Source organism: Vicugna pacos, chromosome 7 (genome assembly GCF_048564905.1).
Source record: "Vicugna pacos chromosome 7, VicPac4, whole genome shotgun sequence".
Taxonomy (NCBI): Eukaryota; Metazoa; Chordata; class Mammalia; order Artiodactyla; family Camelidae; genus Vicugna; species Vicugna pacos.
In genome coordinates this window covers 19,324,810-19,343,456 of record NC_132993.1, presented here as the reverse complement: position 1 = coordinate 19,343,456, position 18,647 = coordinate 19,324,810, and the positions used below count along the sequence as shown (strand labels likewise).

General features: G+C 36.1%; 1 protein-coding gene across 15 annotated transcripts in view; it reads right to left on the bottom strand.

Annotated features, from left to right (window-relative positions):
• Positions 1-18,647, bottom strand: part of LOC140697334 (uncharacterized) — a 225,267-nt gene that overhangs the window by 159,896 nt on the left and 46,724 nt on the right. For 14 of the 15 annotated variants that reach the window (XR_012074272.1, XR_012074273.1, XR_012074269.1 and 11 more), the window contains one exon: positions 8,576-8,689. The gene's annotated coding sequence lies outside the window, so the exon portion shown is untranslated. Of the gene's footprint in view, positions 1-8,575; positions 8,690-12,963; positions 13,020-18,647 lie in introns of those variants that run through there. The other variant, XM_072964464.1, reaches the window with a different exon arrangement.

Below are 18,647 nucleotides of genomic sequence, written 5' to 3'. Positions count from 1 at the left end.
TAGAATGGCAATAAAATTAAACACACACACACACACACATACACACAAAACAAGTGTTGGCAAGGATGTGAATAAACTGGAACCCTTGTGTACTACTGGTGAGGATGTAAACTGGGGCAGCTACTATGGAAAACAGTATGGAGGTTCCTTAAAATATTAAAAATGGAACTACCACACGATCCAGCAACTCCACATCTGGATATTTACCCCAAACAACTGAAATTAGGATCTCACATAGATGTTTGGACTCACATTTACTGCAGCTAAGAAGTGGAAACAACCTAAATGTCCACTGATGGATGGATGGATAAAGAAAACGTGTGTATATATATATACATATATATATATTTACAATGGAACACTAATCGACCTTCAAAAAGAGGGAAATCCTGTCATATGGGACAATGCAGATGAATCTTCAGGACATTATGCTAAGTGAAATAAGCCAGTCACAGAAAGACAAATACTATGTGACTTTCATTTACATGAGGTATCTAAAACACACAAACTCATAGAAGCTTGAAGTAGGATGACGGTTGTCGGGAGAAATGAGGACTCACTGTTCAGGTGCATAAAGTTTCCGTTGTGCAAGATGAAAAAGTTCTAAAGATGTACTGTACAACAATGTGCTTCCAGTTAACAGTAACGTACGTATACTTAGAAATTTGTTAAGAGGGTAAAAAAATGTACCACAATTTTATGTTTAGGAATACATCGATATTTAGTAAAAGTGTTAAAAAACATTCATGAGAATGACAGATACCAAATTCAGGTATTTGAGCCAGGGCAGTATGACGGTGAACGTGGACAGTGTCAGCAGGAACAAACCCCAGAGAAAACTTCTCAAAGTAGGATTCAGAGCTAAAAGGAGACTCCTATGGATTGTTCTTTCTAAATTCAGAACATTTTCTAATCCAAAAAGTGTTAAAGTATAAATACAATGATGTAAAACAAAACATGCTCATGATTTTTGTATTTATAATAAAAATACAAGCATAATAAAGGAACTACCTGGATAATTTAAATCAAAGAACACATGAAATAATTCACACAGCCAAGCTGAAACTATTTCCCTAAATTTATCAGACTAATTCCACCAGTGCCAGCATCACTCTATTTGTTTAGCTCTTTTCTTGTCAAATTTTTAAATTTCATTGTATATTAAAATTGGTTCTACATCCCTGGGATTGGTTCACAGAATGGTCTTCCTTGTTCCCTCCCAACTTTCTGAGATATGTATGACAGCAAAACATTTTCAAAGAATTCAGAAACTCAAACAGAGGAAATAAAAGTGCATGGATGAAGGCAGGATGGGAAAATTCAAATTTCCCTGATTTACTAACTTGGGGCAAAGACATTTTGTACATACCCAAGGCACTGAGAACAAACAATCCAATTTCTCTTTAACCAGTATCATTTATTCAGGGCCACTACTAAGAAACTAAACTTTGGGTTCTATGTCTGATATAAAAGATTTATAGACACAGTTGTAAAGAAAGGCAAACAAATAAATAGAAGTCTCAGATACAGACCCCCCCCCACCCCCCAAAAAAAGGTTGTTGACTGGGAATAGAAATCTATAATGATCTATATTGGCAAAAGCTCCCATATTATAAAGGAATCTCATTCACAATCCTTTCCTTTGCATCATTATATGTTTCGAGTAACTCTTTCCCTTAACACTGTCAAAAAAAAAATCTTTTTCTTTCACATTTTCCCAGCAATCCACTTGTCCCTAACTTTTCAGCCACATCTTCGAATTCAGACCTCAGCTCAGGTTAGCAACAACATAGGCACGCCCTCTTGTGGCACAAAAGGAAACTGCCTGTTCACTGGCACTCACACCCAAGAAGTTATTTCAGCGCTGGAGCACCTACTTCGTGGTCTGCATTTTACAGACAAGGAAACAGCCTAATTGAGGTTAAACAACTTACTTCCTCAAGGTACCTCAACAAACAATACATTTAAAGCATGATCTGATCACGTATTATTAAAAGGTAGGTTGGAAGCATTAGGTAAAACCTAACTTTAACTTCTATTTTGATGTAATTTGAAAGCAACTGTTTATACAGTATTTTTGGTTTAATATAATATATTTATGATTATATAAAAAGGCAGGAAAGTGAATAATGGGCAAAATCTTTCAGAAGACAGAGGAGTTATTTTCCAAATAATTTTTCAATATTCTCAAAAAGTAGAAAAATAGGGTATTATTTTGTGTATCATGGATCAACTTGTTACCAGTGTACTTCTTTCAAAAGGACAAGGCAGAAATCATTTTAACTTCCAAAATAATACACTGTCATCCTCATTTACCTGCTGATGTCAATAGATGTGAATAAGAATCTATGCTTTGTGTTAAGGGCATATCAAAAAAAATTTAAACCTGATGAGTTCCAAATACCTTTATTATTAATCTTTATCATGAAGTAATATGATTAAAAGTATCTCATTTACAGGATTATTTTAAAAGTTAAATGAGCTAATACGTATGAAGAATTGAACAGTCTATTCTAAAATTTATCTTTTCAATCTTTGTTCCAAAGAAGTATAAACAGTGTACTTTATAAATAATAAAAATATGGAGACAAGAGGTCAAGTAGAAAAAAGTAATCAAAAGGAATTACTAAATTCTTAGATGTGATAGGTTTTCATGTGCAAGAATTATCCCGCTATAATTGCCCTGAAGTTTATAACGGTGATTTTACCTGTAAATGAGAAGATGCTGCACACACACAGACCACCAAGGCCACGTCTGTTTTCACTTTCCTTCCTAACGCTTCGTGTGTGTTCTCCTGGATGGATGATGGGTCAAAGAGTGTCACCTTTAAAGTTCAACCAAGTGTTTGCAAATAGCTGCACTCCTCTGATAAAACCTCTGGAGTGACTTTTTGGTTTCCCAAATCAACAAACAAAACACAATAAAACCCCCTGGGTGCCTTGCATTCCCACCTCAGGGAATGGTATCACACTTGTTGAGATGGCCAAGACCAAAGTTGGGCTAATCCCTGACGCCTTTTTCACCCACATTCTTCAAATTCTGCCGGTCACAATTTCACATCACTCCTACACACTGCATCTCCTGACCCTACTCTTTCTTCTTTAAACCCAATGCCACAGTTTTGAGGTCCTCACCAACTTCCTCCCAACCTGGCTAACAGCCAAGTCTTATTCATCCTTCAAACCTCAGCTTTCTCCATTCTCCCTCCAAAGCTTCCCCAACCCCTCTCTGAAAGCCCTTCATCCCTAGGGGGCGGGTCAGGTATCAGTCCCCAAACCCCAAACCCCATGCTTCTTTTATCCTTGCAGGTACATCTTGTCTTCGGCATGCCTGACAAATAGGAGTGTCCCATAAATCTTTGTTGAATAAAGGGCTTGCTTTAGGGGGAGAAAAAGAAAAAAATCTTTTGGTTAAACAGCTGGTACTTTATTTGGGAAAATGGCTGAAATGAATTTCAGGCAAAGAAATGTTTCCAGAATACTTTTTTTCTATTTGCATAGACTTAGGCAGAATCATGGGCAAGATATTTTAGGGTTGTTTTAATTTTTTTCATTAAAATTTGGTCATTTTTCTACCTGAAAGACACCTACTTTTATCTAAGGAGGTAAAATTCAATCTCCTATTTTATCTATGAGGACTTGCAGGAGCAAAGGTATGAAGCCCTATGCCCCTAGAGATCCTGATCCCTATTCCTGTGCAGAACGTGGCTGGACCCCTCTGGGAAGGACCCCAGAGGGACTTCTCTCGGTTGCACTCTATCTCCCAACCCCAAGGACCTTATTCCAGATTACCCGCCATCTCCATATATATGGGGTTGGGAACAGATGGGCGGGCACCCAGGGCCTAGACAGGTATACCTCTCTGTATCTGAAAAAAGGAAAGATCTTAAGCTGTGATCAATTTCCTTCCCAAAAAACTAGGAGGTGGAGGGTAAGCTACACATTTGAACTACTGTGCACGAACAGATTATCAATCTAAGAAACTACCATTTCTTCCAGTGGGGGGGTGTTAATAATTATTAAACATGAAACCAATCATTCTAAACCAATGTTCACGTGTAAGGGAAATAAAGCTGTTATTGGTCACTAAATTCTGGGAAAGACAAATAATGATTTCTGTTCCACAATTAGAATCCAAAGAACATTTGACATAGAAATTAATTAAATAGGTCTCACTAAGTATTCCAAAGCAATATAGCACGGTGAAATCAGCAATACTGTCTCATTTCTTAAATAGCCCTCTTAAAAAGAATTTAAAATTTTGAGTGGCCACCCATTTGTTAGTGGTTTCACTGAGATAATTTACATGCCATGAAAGTCATCCATTTTAATTGTACAATTAGATGAGTTTTAGTAAATTTATACATATACAGCTGCACAACTATCAACAAGAATACTTCCTGCATCCCAACAGATTCCTTGTACCTGTTTACAGTCAATCTCTGCTCCCAACTTTGGCTGCAGGCAACTACTGATCTGATCTATGACTTTGCTTTTTCTAAAAATCTCATATAAATAGTAGCATACAATATACAGTCCTTTGTTTCTGGCTTCTTTCAATTGGCATAATGTTTCTGAGGTTCATCCTTGTAGTATGTAGCATGAATTAGGACTTCATTCTTTTTCATGGCTGAATAATATTCTATCATATGGATATCACACATTTTATTTATGCATTCACCAGCTGATAGATTTGAACTGTTTCCAGTTTTTATCTATTGTGAATAAGCTGCTACAAGCATATACTTGGTTTTTGAATGGACACAATTTTTTACAACCTTATTGAGGTGTAACTGATATATAAGAAGTTGCATATATTTGAAGTACACACTGTATTGAATTCTGACATAAGTATACACTCATGAAACTATTGTGCATAATCAAGATAACAAATAAATACATCACATCCAATGTTTCACTGTGCCCCTCCCTTGGGAATCCATTTCTCCCTCCTTCATCTCAAGTCATCCTCAGGCAACCATGGATCTGTTCTCTTCACTATAGATTAGCTTGCATTTTCTAGAATTTCAATTAAATGGATCTAACAGTATGGTGCTTTGGGGTGGGGAGATCTGGCTTTTTTCATACAGCATAATTATTCTGAGATTCTTCCATGCCACTGTATATATGACAGTCCATTCCTCTTGATTGCTGAGTAGCATTCCATTGTATGGATTTGCCACAATTTGTGTACCTATTCATCTGCTGATGGACACAACATTATTTCTGGGTTCTGGCAATCACAAGTAAAAGTTACTATGAACACTGTATACAAGTCTTTGTCTAGACATATGCTGTTGTATCTCCTGACTTCATACTTAGGAATGGAATTGCTGGATTGAACTTTTTAAGAAACTGCCAAACTGTTTTTCAACAGGGCTGTACCATTTATATTCCCACTAGCAATGTGTGAGGATTCTGGTTTTTCCACATCCTTGTCAACATATGGGCTATCAGAGTCTTTTTAATTTTTAGCCACTACACTGAATGTGCAGCAATATCTTATTATGACTTTAATTTGCATTTCCCTAATGACTAATGATGTTAAAACTCTTTTCAAGTGTTTATTTTCCATTCATACATCTTCTTTGGTGAAATGTCTATCCAAAATTTAAACTGGATTGCTATACTATGATTGAGCTTCAAGAGTTCTTTATATATTTTCTACATACAAATCTTTTATCAGACATATGTTTTATATTTTCTCACAGTATGTGGCCTGATTTTTCATTTTCTTAACAGTGTTCTCTTGAAAAGCAAAACTTTAATTCTGATGAAGTCCAATTTATCATTTTTTTTCTTTTATACTTATGCTTTTTATATCCTATTAACTAAATCTTCGTCTAACCCAAGACACAAGACTTCCCGCTATGTTTTCTTCTTTACGTGTTGGTCTGTGATCTATTTTAAGTTCATCTTTGTGTATGTCGTAAGGTTAAAGTCTAGGTACTTTACTTCACGTGGATTGTTGCAGCACTGTTTGTTGAAAGACTATGCTGTCCCTATTGGATTATCTTATTAGCACCTTTGTTGAAAAGTAACTGACCACATATGTTTCTATTTCTAGATATTTTGTTCCACTGATTTATATGTATTTCCATATGCAAGTTTTACACTGTTTTTTATTACTGTAGCTTTATGGTAAGTTTAGAAAACAGGTTAGTGTAAGTCCTGTAAATTTCTTCTTTTTTAAAGTCACTTTGACCATTCTAGATTTTTTGCATTCCTATATAAGTTTTAGAATCTGTTTGCCAATAAATATTCTTCTACAAAAGTCCTGCCTGAGATTTTCGCACTGACTTTGTTGAAGCCCCAGATGAATCTGGAGAAAACTGCCGCATTAACAATACTGAGTCTTCCAACCTATAAACATGGTATATATATTCCCACTTACTTAGGCAGACTTTCATTTCTCTCAAGAAAATTTTGTAGTTTTCAGTACATAGGACTTACACTTCTCTCGTTAAATTTATTTCACAGTATTTTGGTCTTTCGGATGCTACTATAAATGGATTTGTACACTGTTGGCATTTCATATAAATGGAATCATGCAATATGTGACCTTTTGCGATTGTCTTTTTTCACTTAGCCTGTTTTCAAGGTTCACTCATGTTGTAGCATCTACCAGCACCTCATTTTCATTGCCAAATAGTATTACATTACATGGATGTATCACATTTTATTCAGCTAGTCAGCAGGTGACAGTTTTCTAAGTTGCTTGAACTTGAAGTGTAGAATCTGTCTTCCCCCATGAAGTGTAGCCTCTGATGTTTTTGCTTAGTTTTTAAAATTTCTATTTCTGGCCCAGTTCCCTAGGGGTTACCTCTGTGTCTGCCTAGGCAACAACACTGCTCACCTTCCATATCCTTCTCTCTCCATTACTCATTTCACTCCAATTGATCAGTCACCTGCCTCCTTCTACCGTTCAAACAAGCCAGGCACACTCCTGCCTCAAGGTCTTCACATTTGCTATTCCCTCTGCCCAGAACACTCTTCCCCCAAATATGTACAGGGCTCTCTCTCTCTCACTTTCTCCAAGTCTTTGCTCAAATATCACCTATTCCCTGAGGCCTTCCCAAAAGAACACTCTATTTGCAACTGAACCTCTCCCTTCCATTTTCTCCAAAGTGCTTACTGCCTTCAAATAGATTATATATTTTACTTAATCATATTTTTAGTCTGTATTTCACTAACAGAACGTTAACTCTATGAAGGCAGGAAGTTTTGTTTTTTGTTCACTACCATAACACCAGTGCATAGAATACTGCCTGGCATATGGGAGGTACTCAGTAAATAGCTGATGAATCAAAGAATCATATTCTTGAAACAATACAGATTTATATTCATTGATCCATACACAACCCAGAAGGTTCCAGGCCTACAGAACGCTGAGTAACATATGACTTAAGCTGCTGACTGTGTATGATACAGGCTAGTCCCGTCCATTGGAAATATAAGCCACAAGTAATTTACATTTGTCTAGCAGCCACATTTTAAAAAAAAGCAAAAGAAAACAAGTGAAATTAATTTTAATAATGTTTTGTTTCACCCAATATATCTAAAATATTATTTCAACATGATTCATATAAAAATTATTAATAAAATATTTACAGTCGTTTTTTCATACTAAGTCTTTGAAATGTGGTATGTATTTCATGCACAGCACATCCCAATTGGGACCAGCCACATTTCAAATGTCAACAGCTATGTGTGGCCATTGGATACCAAACTGGACAGCACAGATGCAGACTAAAATTAAATAACCCCACTGTAGTGGGGAGCACCTTGTATATTTATTAAGAGTTTTTACCTTAGTATTCCAAAACAAGGCCCTGGTACAACCTCCTCATAGTTTCCTAGTTTTGTCAAAACAGATTCAATGGACATAACAAGATAACTAGTAGCTTTCATTTTGGAAAACAATTTACATCAAAATACCTGGCTCAACTCGGTAAATGTCGCTCAGAAGTTTTGATTAGAAAGGATGAATGCCCTTCTTTCTAAGTCTCTTTCATTAAGAAAGTTAAATCAGAGAGATTTTGTGATCTCATCTGTATTTGTGGAAGGGGAGGAATCATTATTTTCAAATAGAAAGAATTTTTAACATTCTATTTCCATGAAACAAACCAGTATTTATTTCAAGTTAACCAAAATACATTCTGTGATAAAACACAATTTTTGTATAGATATAGCTGCATTTAAAAATTTCATTAACAGTTGCCCTACCAATATTTTTACATTCATAATATAAAAGTGAAATAAAGCACTAAGGAGAATGCTCTTAAATTTTTAATATATACAGTTAGGTCCTCTATATGTTTCTTTTTTAAAACTAACACATATGCATGGAAAATGTTTTCATTAATTTTTTTTATCATCAGGGGATTAATTTCTTCCAGAATCCCATTATTTCAAAATATTCACTTAATTGGAGTTACAATAATTGCCATCATTACTCAACAACAAAATTTAAAGAACCCAATTAAAGTGCCTAATATTACAAACTTTAGAGTTATAAAATTTTCCTTTTTTCTTTTAAAGCAGTAAAACACAAAACTCGGCAGCATCTACTTACTCAAGAGGTCACAGGGTGTTTTCTATCATCTCCCATAAAACTGGCAGGCTTGAGCTTAAATCATCAGCGAGGCAGAAAAACCCCGGACGGTGAAATATCCAAACTCTTCTCACCCTGAAAAGTATAAATCAAATGCCAGTGTAAGAAGGAAAACTGGAGTTACAACCGAGATGGAAATCTCAGGAGTGGACTCTCTAGGTAGGAAGTAACTTCTGTTTCTTCTTTTCTCTTTTTTTTTTTTCAAGTCAGGGCTCAGAAATTAATTCACAGCCCTGGAGTTGTGGGTGACCTGATATAGCAATACTTGGTATTACAACTGCCCTTCTGTTTTAAGAAAGCTCTTTAAGAGGAAGCCTAAATTAACACAATAGAATATGCATCCTGTACTGTAACTTGATCGCTTTTTTACCAGTCTGAGCCTTCAACTGGTAGAGATCCTCTATCTCTGATCATACAATTTATCATACAAACTTAAGATATTTTTCAAAGTGAAAAGGGGAACTTTTGAAATATTTACTAATCAATAAACTGTTTTTATTATATTGGTTTTATTCTAAAAATTAAAAATAATGCACAATCACTACATTAAGGCAAAAATTTAAAGGTTTCTTTATATTATATGAACACTTAAAATACCATAATTATATTGATTATTCTCAGTATATATTCATGTAGTTTAATCCATTTTCTTAAACAGTCTGTCTCTAAATATTGTGTCACTGGTATTTTTTCTGGAAAAAAGTTTGAAAACAAGTTTATTATTTCAGATTTTTCACAAAGTACCAGAATCTTTTTTAAAGTGTTATTTTATGTTAAATAATCTGAAATCACTGACATCTTCATCTGACTTTTCTGTACTGATACTACTTTTAACAAAAAAAAGGCTCTCTTCGCAGGTGCTGAGAAACCTGCTAAGCTCAAAGTAAATTCTGCTAAGTAGAGGGTATTCTCAACTCTGTCTTACTAACAGAATTGTAAACATCTCAGATGTAAACATCTCTCTATTTTACAGACACTTTTTGCCTAAACTGGTCTTTTCCACTCTTGACCCCTCCAGTCCATCTACTATGACTCAATGCAGCACAGGTGGGTTTTTCCCCCAATGCAAAATCGCCATGTCCCTTCTCACCTAAAAGCTCATCAATGCCTTCCCACTGCTCCTAGGATATAAAAATCTTAAAAGGTCTCCAAAGCTCTGTACGACCCGGTCCCTTTCTACCTCTTGGGCCACAATGGCCACCCCTCAAATCCCCTTAAGTATCAAGTTCTCCCCTACTCCAGGCCTTTGCATTCTCTGCTCCCTCTGCTTGGAATGCTTTCCTTCTCGGTCATGACCATCCTTCCTATCTGAGGGTCTTCTAATGCACTCTCCCCCCAATCTAAATTATACCAACACATTTTCTCCATATTCTTCTTATGAAGCATTCATTGAAATCTGTATATATTTATCTGATGTTTTTACCACCAGATGGTAAAAGCTCCCCCAGAGAGCATAGGGATCGCTCCTGTTTGATTCACCCCTTGATCACCCGTTTACTCAGCCCCTGGCTTGATCCTTGGCACACTGTGAACCTTCAGTAAATATGTGATGGATGAATGAATGAAACACTGAGAAGGAGAGGATAAAGGGACAAAGGACAATCTAGTTACTCCAGGCAACCTGTGACCAAAACAATTCATTATCCCAAATTCAACAACATCATCAATTTCCCCCTCTACGTAGGATGAATCTCATCAGCCTATAAACAGCCTGTACTTTCTCCTAATTTAAAAGACACAGACAGACAGAGAGACAGACAGACAGACAGGCACACACACACATACACACACACACTTTCTCTTGACCCCACATTCCCATGAGTTAACTCTCCATTTCTCTAATCCAGTTTCATAGAAATACTCAAAAGAGCTGACTGTATCTACTATCTCCAATTCTTTCTTCCCATTTTCACCTGAACTCATTCCAACCAGGCTTTTGTCCCCATTGCTCCCCTGAAACTGCTGTTAAGCCACCAAATGACTTCCACTTTGAACGACCGAGCAGCCAGGCACTGAGGCAGGGCACTTTAATGAGTTTATCTCATCCATTTAAACAGTTCATCACAATCACCCTTTGAGAGGCAGGTACCACTGTTATCCCCAGAGACAGGATCCCTTGTTTCTTAAACACATGCTTTGCTTGGTTTCCAGGACACCACACTGCTGGCTCTCCTCCTCTTTCATGGCCATTTCTTCTTAGACTTCTCCTCATGATCTCAGCCTCTTAATGTTAGAGTGACCCAGGGCTCTGAGTTCTCAGAACTCTTTTCTAACTGTACTCCCTCCCCTTGGTCATCTCAGTGGGTCTCATCACTTTAAATACCACCTGTAAGAGCCTAAACCTCTTCCCTGAACTCAAGGCTCATATTTTCAGCTCCCTACTTGACTCCCTCTGGATGTCTAATAGACATTTCACACTTATCATCACCCCATGACAAATTCCTGATGTTCCCTCCTAAGACTGACGCTCCTACAGCATTCCCCATGTTGCCAAATGACAGTTCAACACTCGAAGTCATCTATGACTTTCCTCTTTTCCTCATACCCCATCGTCGACCCATTAGCATCTCCTGTTGGCTCTATTTTTTAAATGTATCTAAATTCTGCCTACGTCTCCCTTCTTTCATCACCACTACTGTCATCTGAGCCTCCATCATCTCCATCTGGATTACTCCAAGAGCCTCCCAGTTGATTCTTGCCTTATCTCACTGCACAGTGTTTTCAGACCAAAAGGCCAGAGTCATATCGATAAAACAAAATCACATCACGCCACTCCTCTGCTCAAAACTCACCAACTCTTTCCCTTATCATTCAGAGTATAAGTCACTGTTCTTTTTTCTTTCTCTCTTTCCCCCTATAGAATTCAAGCTCTTTCAGGGAAGAATTTCTTGTTTTGTTCAATACTGTATCCCTCTGGTAGCAAGAAAGTGCCTGGCACATAACAGATCTCTAATACATATTTATTAAACTAAAAAATGGCTGTAAATAATATCATGGGTGGAAAGTTTAAATCTCCAGATCCTACTGTTCTTAACAGCAAGCTCCTGGAGAGCATGGACCATGCAGTTACAATTAAATTCTGCACAGTAACTTGCACAAAAAGTCTTAATATAATTTCATCGTTGATGTCATATTTCCTAGAAATTTTAATTTTCCTGTATTTTAAACTTCCTGTATGACACGTGGGTCTCAATTATCAATACCAACTCCCTCAACTTAAACTGCAACTATCCAACCGCTTCCTCCTTTGGGGAGGGATATGTTTATTTACTAATGCTTGCCTGGGAGCACTGTCTTGCCAGTTGCTCTGGAGCTATTCCTGTTACATTATTTGCTGCACTGTCTGTAGGGAGACCATGCAGCCATGCAGAGGCTTAAACTGGATGGTAGGAAGAACAGTGACTGTGGGTCTAGTTATGGCTGCTTTCTTTTTTCAAGGTTCTTCTTTAAACTTCTCAGGTATATCTATCAAGGCTTTAACGCTCCCAAAAACATTTTTCAGCCTATAGCCAAATGTTTCCAGGGTCCTTTTCATGAGTAAAGCCTGTCTTCCAAGAGTCCCATGATTCTCACAGGCTAGGCTGCACCAGCCAACACACACTTCTACTCCTAATCCCCAGACTCCAAGCCTCCACTTGGTTCTTAGTGGAAGCTGAATAGGAATATTTTATCAATGCAGTCTCTTAATAGGATAAATTAAATTTCACAGATAAAACTGGAGCAAGTTGAATTCTGATACAATTATTCTACTCTTGAACAGTGTTAAACCTTGTCTTGTTTCACAAAGAAATTCAAAACCATTTGCATTATTTCTTGAATTATCATCAACCTACAATCTAATGAGAAACTATACACTTTCAATACATGTTATTAGTGCTTTTCTTAAGTATCAATATAAAACAACACTGCTAACATCAGGATAGATCTGAACATGACTAAAAGCATGTATTTATATGACCCAGTATAAAAATTTTAAAAGAACTGTATATATGGCCCTTATCAGTAACATGAGAGGATGATGAACATTTATTAAGAACCTGCTGTGTTCCAGGCATTTTATCGATGTTATCAGACATAATTCTTGTAATAACCCTGTATGACAGGTATACATCATCAGACTTCAAAACCCCCCAAGATGCCTTCCTAAAGCCCAGTACCCACATCTTCTTACATGCTGGTTAGGTATGACTCAATCTTAAGAGGCATCTGGTTAGTTTTTACCAAAATGAGCAGCTAATTAATTAACACCTATATTAAAACTGTTGTATCTGGTAAACACATAAAGGTCAATCTATGCCTACAGGACAAGCTAAAGGGTCTAAATTCTTTTTTTCTTTACGTTAACTCACCCTAGCAGGTCCAAGGGATACAAGTATTCTTTAAAGAAACTCCGCTATGATGACCATACTTAAGTTTTCCATGGAAAAGATGAATAGTTTGTTATATTTGGCCCTTACATACTTCAGCCCAAAGTTATTCCTTCCATGTCACGTAAGTTGTGAAGTCTTAAGTTACTCTGTTATGATAACTTAAATTAATGAGCATAAGCTCCTTGGGGGGAAAAAAAAGATTCCATTGTTGTCCTTCACCCTGACGTGAACTAGACTTCTGAATGGGGAAAAATACAAGCCCAGCTCTTGAAATTCCATGAAAAGCGTTTGCGTCCTTCAAAGCTTCACATTAATCTACAAAATAAAATATCTCCACTCAAGGCATTCGTCAGAGAACTTGAACATGGACAGAATAAACTCAGCACCGATATAAAAGCCACGCTGACGGCGCCTAATCTTTAGAGGAAAAACTGACGGCGCTACCAACAGTATGACTCCCTACCCTCCCCCCACCGCCCCCTTAGTGGGTTTCCGCCCAGCAGCGGGGCGGGGCCCCGCGCTCCCGGAGCCCCCGCCCCCGCCCGGCCCCGCGCCGGCGCATGCGCCTCCAGGGCCGGTTCCCGCAGACTCCTCAGGCTCCGGGGAGCCAGGTAGGTCCACGTGAGCTGCACTCCTGGGTCTTTTACATAACTGTGGTTGAAGATATTTTTCACAAGGTTCTTTAAACAAAGATTCACGTGATCAATTTCTGCTCGAGTTTAGTTCCAGGAAATGTTTGGTTTCTGCAGATGTTTATATGCTTCCGGTTGTCGGTACAGGACAACTATATAACTCCGTGTTTCTTTTTCTCACTTGAGCAACTAGAAAACGTGAAATCAAATATATTGCCCAAGTCTCTCAACACTGACAGATGGGAATACTTAATTCTTCAACTTCTTTTAGGTGAGGTTGGTTTTATTTTTTATGAAGTTACTTGCTGAAATGGGTAAGTTGCTTTAAGTGTTTTCAGAAGCAAGGAAAGCTACAGAATGTAAGAGGCATACATAATGCTGGCCTGCTTCTAAGTTCCAGAATAAAAATTTAAAAGAAAAGTACACTGCGAAGGCTTAAGTGCCCAGAATTAAACTCTGTTATCCAAAAGATACAGAAGATTCCATAAAGAAACAAAACAGCACTTTACCCTCTGTTTAAACTCGGTTAATCAGTTTGAATACTCAGATTCTTGGTTGAACCTCCCTAGCAATACTAAGCAGCCTGAAATTTTTAACAATGTATTTTGGTATGACAATTCTTCAAACATTATTTTGAAATATAAAAACATTTTAGAAAAATGAATTAAACTCAGTTTATGACAGGTGTACATTCTAAATCATTTCATTTGTAAAGCAGCCCAGATCACATGCATGGGTATTATTAATCACTATCAGCCAAGAACTATTTTTAGCTCCTTCACTTATTTTCAACAATGAAGTTCAGTAATAAGTGGCTCTTAATAAATGAATAAGTAGTAAGTGACATATCAATCAAAATCTTGAAGGTATTTATTTGTTACTATTTTTATGCTCCACCTCTTTTCTCAAAGAATTTATACAACATAAAAATGCACACATTACAATAAAATTGTATTTTATAAATATAAAATTCAAACAAGAAAAAGCAGCATGCAATTACATAGGCCAGGAGGTTACTTAAATTAAACCATAAATTTGGCCTTACACTAACAGGTTGATAAAGCAAAAAGAGAAAACCAATCAATTACAAAATTCACAATAGCCATGATGCAATGATAAGTCTCAGGAAAAACAGAATTTGTCCTGTCATGCAAATCTGAGAACCATTTATCTAGCAGATTATTATGATAGCACACTGGGGTTTTCAGTACTGTCTCTGAGTCATATCTTGATTGGTTCATCCAGCAGTTTCTTAAAGCCTATAAACATTTACAGTAAAAATATAAAGTTCACAGATAATCTGGATAAATAAAAAATAAAACCTAGGAAGTCTGTCTAACATAACTTTCTATGATGATGAAAATGTTCTGTATCTATACTGTCCAGTAAGGTAGCCACCAGCCACATGTGACTACTGAGACTTGAAATGAGGCTAGTGCAACCAAGAAACTGAATTTTTAATTTAATTTTAATTTTAAAAGCCCTATTAGAAGGGCAAATACCTACCCATTTAACCATACAGGTCTAGAACATTAGTTATCAAACTTTTTTTAGTAGAAGAATCATTTTTGAGTTGGTAAACATACACCAAATCTAAAACAAAAAAATTTAAACAATATAGTATATATTATAAATTTAAATTTATAATATTAATTTATAATCAATGCAAATATGAGTTTTCCAATAGGTGAAAACTAGAAATCGAAGGTTCTAAGTGAGAGTTATAAACTCAGGTCAGCCCCAGTAAACTTAATTCTGTATTTTGTTTGAATGCCCTGTGCACTGCCCATGTGGGACTTCTAGCTACACATTCTAAGCTACCCAATTACCAAAGGGCACACATAGCAGCCATTTACTCAGAAAGCATAAAAAGAAAACACAGCATGCCAGTAGGGCAGTTTCAGGTTTCAGCTCTTTTCATAGGAAGAGTCCTCCCAGGAGTCCACATGGCCAACCAGGAACTATTCTCGTAGGCATTCAGATGACAGCTCAGGTACAAGGAAATGAGAATCACAGGGTGGGTGCAGAGTCGCACTAGCTTAGAAGCCTTATGTCCCAATACCTCAAATAATGGTCCCAGCCACAGCTTCCAGGGTCCCCACAAAGTTCATACCCATCTCTGAAAAGAGGTCCCAGGGAAGCTCAAAACTATTGCTTCTAACCAAGAATTTGAGAGTTCGGGTATAGTTCCTCCTAGTCCAAATACATTTACCAAATAAAGGTTGATTTTACTATAAGTAATGCTGCCTAGTAATATGGTTGACTTTCCACTTGTATTAGGATTCATAGGGACTAAGTAGAAAGTTCATCCAAGGTCAGATTTGTCCTTAGAGAATGAATATATTTTTTAAAAATTCTTGACCAAACTTCATGATTGAAAAATAATAATAACCCTAGCATATAAAGAATAGAACTTCCTTAGCTTCATCAAAAACTTACAACAAAATCATACTTAATGATTAAATGATACAAATATTTCCTTCAAAATCCAGGAAATTAGACCAAGAAGACTATAACCAGCATTTCTATTCAATAGCACAGAGGCGAGGTCCTAGTCAATGTAATAGAAGAAATTAAAATGAGATATAAAATTTTAAATGAAGTCACAAAATTGTCCTTATCTCCAAGTGATAATTATTTATATAAAGAATTATGAAGGCAAGCTATTAGAAGTAATACAAAAACAAGTTCATCAATGTTGACGGATATAAGGTCAATATACAAAAAATTAATATAATTCCTGTAAGTCAAAAAAAAACCTTTGTAATTTAATTAGGAAAAGCTACCATTTAAAATGGCAACTTAAAAAAAATCTGAGTTCATAGGATAAAGAAAACAGATTGCTGGTTGCCTGAGGTACAGATGGGGGGTGGGCAAAAGGTAAAGGGGATCAAAAGGCACAAATTTACAGGTATAAAATGAGTAAATTATAGGGATACAATGTACAGCATGGTCACGATAGTGAATAATACTGTACTGTGTATTTGAAAGTAGCTAACAGAATGCATCTGGAAAGTTCTCATCACAAGAAAAAAATTGTGTATGTATGGTGATGAATGTGAACTGAACTTACTGTGGTCATTTTGCAAGATAAACAAAAATCAAAATGAAGGGAGAAAGGGAAGTGAAGGGAAGGGAAGGAAAGGGAGACAACTAAAGTTAGCTGTAAGCTTTCTAATAATAAATTTCTAATAATACATCTAACAAAGTTTCAAGAGCTTTATGGAGAAAAGTAGAGTTGAGGAAACGAAAAAAATACACGTTTGTGGATGGAAGACCTAATAAATATCCTTAAATTGAACTGGATTTCAATTTGATTCTAATAAAACTCTCCACAGGGTTTTTCATGGACCATGATAAGTTGGTCCTAAAATTCTTAAGAAAAAGAAAGTCAAGAATAGCCTTCACAAACTTGAAGAAAACAGGCAACATGCTTCTCCAAAATGTTAAGACATTAAACCATAGTAAGTAAAATAGTACAGACAAATAAAAGCAATATAACACCCAGAAAAAGACATATGTTTGGAAATTTGGTATGTAATAGCGGTAGTACCACAAATCGGCAGGAAAAGGATGGACTGTTGAACAGTGGTGTAAGACATAGATCATCTGTAAGGAAATAAAATTAAATCCATGTTTCACACCACAGAGAAACATTTTCGGGCTAATTAAAGACTTCAATGTAAAAAAAAAAAAAAGACGCTTTTAGAAAAACAAAAATCCTTGCTATAATGAATGCTTTTAAAAATAAGATATTAAAAGGAGTAATTATAAAGTAAAACACTGATAAATATTACTATGTTAAATTTTTTAAAAATTCTAAACAGTAAAAGAGTCTTTAAACAAAATGAAAAATCAAGCCACGGACTGAGAAAAGATAGTTTAAAAACCAATAAATCGTTAATTTACAGAATACATGAAAAACTCCTAAAAATCAAGAAGTAAACATAAACAGATTAATATTTAAAAATAGAAAAAATTGTGGATAGCCAATTAGTGGAAAGGAAATCTGAGTGGAAAATAAACACAAGATGTCCAAACTCAGTACAATGCAATTTAACACTACAACAAGAGATGAGCCACACCAGACTGGCAAAATACGGTATCATAATAAAAAGATTTTTTTAACAGATTCAACCACTTTGGAGAACAATTTGGCAATATGTCGTAAAGATAAAAAAGCTAGTATGTCTTCCCAAGCAATTGCACTTCTGAATATGTGCACTAGAGAACTGGCACATGTACACAAGGAGGCATGTGTTAAGAGTATTTGGTAGCATTGTTTGTAACAGCAAAAACCTGGAAACAACTCAACCATGAATTAAGGGGAGAATGGAGAAACATATGGTGGTATAGTCTTATAATGAAATACTACATATAGTTAAAAGAATCAAGAACAGCTATAAGTACCAAAGATGAATAATTGTTATTTTTAAAAAACAATGTTAGCTTCCATAAAGCCAAAGAAATAATCAACAGATGGAAAATCCACAGAATAAGAAAAAATATTTGCAAATATATATACAATAAGAGGTTAATATCCAAAATGAATAAGGATCTTCTACAACTCAGTAGCAAAAAAAATCAAGTAACTGCTTATTTAAATAGACTTCTCCTCAAAGAAGACATACAAATGGCCAACAGGTATATGAAAAGATGTTCAACACTACTAATGAGGGAAATGTAAGTCAAAGCCACAATGAAATATCACCTCACACCTGCTAGGATGACCATTATTTCAAAAAGCAGAACTAACAATGGTTGGCAAGGATGTGGGTAAACTGGAATCCTCGTGTGCGACTGGTGGGTATGTGAAATGTACAATTGCTATGGAAACCTATATGGTGGCTCCTTAAAAATTAAAAATAGAACTTATTAAGTGATCCAGAAATCCTACCTTTGGATATTTATTCAAAAGAATTGAAATCGAGATCTCACAGAGAGATCTCTGTACTCCCATGTTCACTGCGACATTATTCACAATAGCCAAAAGGTGGAAACAACCTAACTGTCCATCAGTGGATGAATGGA